Source organism: Xiphophorus hellerii, chromosome 2 (assembly GCF_003331165.1).
Source record: "Xiphophorus hellerii strain 12219 chromosome 2, Xiphophorus_hellerii-4.1, whole genome shotgun sequence".
Taxonomy (NCBI): Eukaryota; Metazoa; Chordata; class Actinopteri; order Cyprinodontiformes; family Poeciliidae; genus Xiphophorus; species Xiphophorus hellerii.
The window spans coordinates 31251686-31255943 of NC_045673.1; positions in this window are offsets into that span (position 1 = coordinate 31251686).

Below are 4258 nucleotides of genomic sequence, written 5' to 3' on the forward strand. Positions count from 1 at the left end.
CACTGTATTTATAAAAGATATCAACGTTTTTCCTACACAATCCTAACAAACGTTTTTAATGTTGAAAAAATAAACAGTTTCTCTTCACAATATTTATTAATTTATTTATTAATCTATTAATCTATTTGTATGATTTGTTTTTAAATTGCCATTTATATTATTTTTCGGTCTCAGGAAATGATTGAGGGATGAAGAGACTGATGTCTGGTTCTTTAGATTCTGACGGATCTGCAGTGTTCCTCTCCTGACCCACTCTGTCTGATATCAAATAACCCACTGTGCGCCACTGAATATCGCCTACATATTTTTTTAATGCCCCTATTAAACGTCACTGTGATTGTTTAGCCTGGAATATGTGTGTCTTCCCACTACTCTAATTATTGCTACAGTATTTTCTCTGATGTTTATTTTGTGAACTCTAAATGCTCTGGGCCGAATCTTCCTTTAACACTTGTCAATGTCAATGTCAAATTTATTTATATAGCACTTTAAAAACAGGCATAAAACTGCACCAAAGTGCTGTACAAGAATCACAATAACACAAATGAATAAAAACAGAGTATCAAAACACTAGTTCAATTAAATGCCAAGGAATAAAAATGAGTTTTAAGAAGCGATTTAAAATGATCCGGGCTGTGGGCAGATCTAATTTGGAAAGGTAGATTACTCCATAGAAGAGGAGCAACAACAGAAAAAGCCCGATCTCCTTTCCTCTTAAGTCGGGTCCGAGGAACTGTCAGTAAAAGCTGATTATTTGAACGTAGGGTTCTGGGCACGGACTGAAATTTTAAAAAGTCCCGAAGATAAGGGGGAGCTAATCCATTTAAAACTTTATAAGTTAATAAAAGAATCTTAAAATCTATTTGATAAAAAACAGGCAGCCAATGTAAAGAGGCCAGTATGGGCCTTATATGGTCACACTTCCTTGACTGCAGCCAGGTGTGCAGGCTGTAGCAGGCAGAAAGCATCTCCAAGCAAAGATCCTGCTCAGGGGAGATTGCACACTGGCATGCAAAACTCAAACATCACACAGATCCTGATGTTATCTCTTGGTGTGCCTTTTCACGAGAGGGACATGACTTCAGCTACCAATGCTTAAGTCGTCGATGACACCATGAGACCTCACCCTGTCTAACTGAAGAAGCCTCCTGTCTGGTGTTGTTGGATGTCCTTCACCATCATTCCTTTGAACATGCTGTCAGTGTTGGTACAAACTTTATTTAATTTAAAACACAACTGCTGTTAGTTCTGACCACAGGGTGAGTGACTCTATCCTACCTGTTTGGTCTCACTAAGTCAGATGTACTTATGTCCATTGAGAAGTGTGAGGGCAGAAGGGCTGACCATCTGGTTGTGACTTGGGCCTATTTCTCACCACAGGTTAGCTCAATGGAAATCCCCTCACTAGACACTGTATACAGTCACTAGACACTGTATACAGTGTCTAGTGACTGTATACATTTCCACAGGATTTCCACAGGTTAGCTCAATGGAAATCCCCTCACTAGACACTGTATACAGTCACTAGACTGTTCCCTCATACGTTCCCTTATGAGGGAAACGTATACGTTTCCCTTATGAGTTTGACCCCAGTGCACATAATGTCTGTTTCCTGGGCTTTGTTGTGAGATGTGTCAGGTCAATACACTGTGGGCCAGGGGTGGGCAATCCTGGTCCTCAAGGGCCGGTGTCCTGCAACTCTTAGATGTCTCCCTAGTCCAACACACTTGAATCCAATAGCTGAATCACTTCCTAGTGATGTTACGTGATGTGCCGAGGCTTCGAGGCGTGTGTCGAGTAATGGAGGGGTCGTTTCCGTAAAGCGCGTATCGAAGCTTGCTTCATTTAGGGGAGGAGCCGAAAACGATGACGTCCGAAGCCTCGCTGCCCGGCTGTACCACGTGACTGCTTCGGGAAGTGCTCAGAGTTTGGCACGGGGTTTGACAGCTTTAGAAACCCCACAGGCTCCATTCAAAATGTGGGTTGTTGTAGGCGAGTTGCGGTCAGTTGAGAGAGTGGATAGAGTTTTGATAGTTTGGATAGCAGAGTTTGGATAATGGTTATTTAGTTTGAGACAGTTAGTTTGGTGTTTGGAGAGTTTAGGAGAGAGATAGATAGATAAGAGATTTAGGAGCGCGAGGACAGGATAGGAGTAGGATGGAGCCGGCGAGAAAGAGGAGGATTTCCCCTATGTGGGAACATTTCGATTTGATAAGCCCTAACAAGGTAAGGTGAACTGAACATTTGCAGATGCATTAGGTTTGCTAATGAGGAACTGCATTTTTCACTGTTTCTTATTTTCTGTAAAGGTGAGGTGTTTATTGTGCTCCAAGGAGTTGGGGTACAATAATAACACCTCATCCATGTAGTGTCAAAAAAGAGAAATCGTTTGAAACCAAAAACTGTGGAGAAATTGTTGTTTCTTAATAAAAATGCATGAAATCATCCAAGTTACACAAGCATTAGCCTATTCACTACCCCCTCCCTAGTTCCACAAGCACTTTCACTGTCCTCTGCCTGATTAAGCCCATGCCATTTTTCTAGAGTCACAGAAAAACATTATTACACAACATGCCATATCACATGACACTACTATTTTGGGAATAATTACACACAGAGAATACATTCAAACAATATTTTATTATACACATATGTGTATACATAATTTATGTAGACAAATGATTTTGTCCTACACCTTTTGTGAAGTCATTCCCAAGAGCCATAATAGACAAAAATTCAATGCATCACACGTGTTAAGATACAGCTGGCTGTGATTATACACCTGGCCAGTAGGTGGTTTCGTGTGCACATGAAGCTTCAAGAAATGAACCCTTTCTCGAACCAGTTGGCTCAAGTGGTTCAATGCCTCATGAGGCTTCATCTCACCATCACTATCACTTCCTAAGTGCAGTCAAGTTCTCCAGAGTCCTGCTGATGACCTCATTATTTGACTCAGGTGTGTTGAAGTAGAAATGCATCTAAAAGTTGCAAGAGAACGGCCCTGGAGTTGCCCACCCCTGCTGTGGGCCATGCCACACACATTGTGCTGTTTTAGAAGCAGGTCATTACTACTGCACACATAAAAAAAACTTTTTAACCAATATGAATAATAAACAGAACAAGGGTCAATTGTTATCAATCAGTGACATCCAATCTGTTTCTCAATTCCAGGCCTCAGAGAACACTGCCCTGCATGTTTTATGTGTTTCCCTTCTGCCACACACCTGATGTCTATAAATGGGTGAATAACAGCTTTCTGTCACACTTAATGGAATGAAGAGAAGGTCATGGAATCATTTGAATCAGTTGTTCTGGAAAAGAGACAGCTAATATATGCAGGGCTGTGTGGTCTGGGATTGAGAAACACTGGACTGAATTGTTGTGAAGTGATGCTGAATATAAATTGATGTATTACATTGATGAATTATTGCTTTTTTAAATTAATTAAATTTACACCCTCTCAAGAAACTTTACAAATAAAGTTTAACTGATTTAGCTCTACCAACTTTCAAATATAAAAGCGTGCAGACTTCGAACAACAGTTGGTTCTCTTTTGATTATCAGCACACATCCAGATGAAGAAAAGAGGTTAACGTTCATCGCTGTCTATCTGGAGGATACAGCTACCATTGTTTGTAAGCTTCAGACTATAAACACTGTTTTTTCTGAGATTTATTTTATAGTATTTAACAAACTATAAAATAACTTGGGAGCAGACACTGCTGTGTGGACAGAATTTTAACAATGTTTTGCTGTTGTTGGTGAAGACATTTTGGTTTCTCATAATAATATATCTGCAGCATCTACTCTCAGCTGGCTGATCTCTCACCATCGTTTCGTCATCATCGTCGCCACCCAGCCAGGGGATATAGTGCACCATTGTCTTAGCCTGCTGTTGTCACAACGACCCAGTTGAGTATGCGTGTGAGACCGCCCTCGCAGTGAACAGAGTTACAGTGAGCCAAACAGAACATGGTGCCCCATTTAGTCTGAGACAAGCTATCACTGATTGTTTCTGGTCTGAACCAGTGCGGCCTGGAGTCTGTGGAACAAACAGACATGTTTACAGGTAGAAGCTCCTTCTACAGCTAATACTACAGTGTATATAAATACATGTTTGTGCTGGAGCTGCTTCCACACATGCTGAATATTCGAGGTATGTGACCCAGGGGCGCCGTATAGGTGGGAAAAAATATGACAATTCCAAGAGCCCCTGACCAACAGGGGGCCCTCCACAATTTTTTATTTTTTTTTGTTA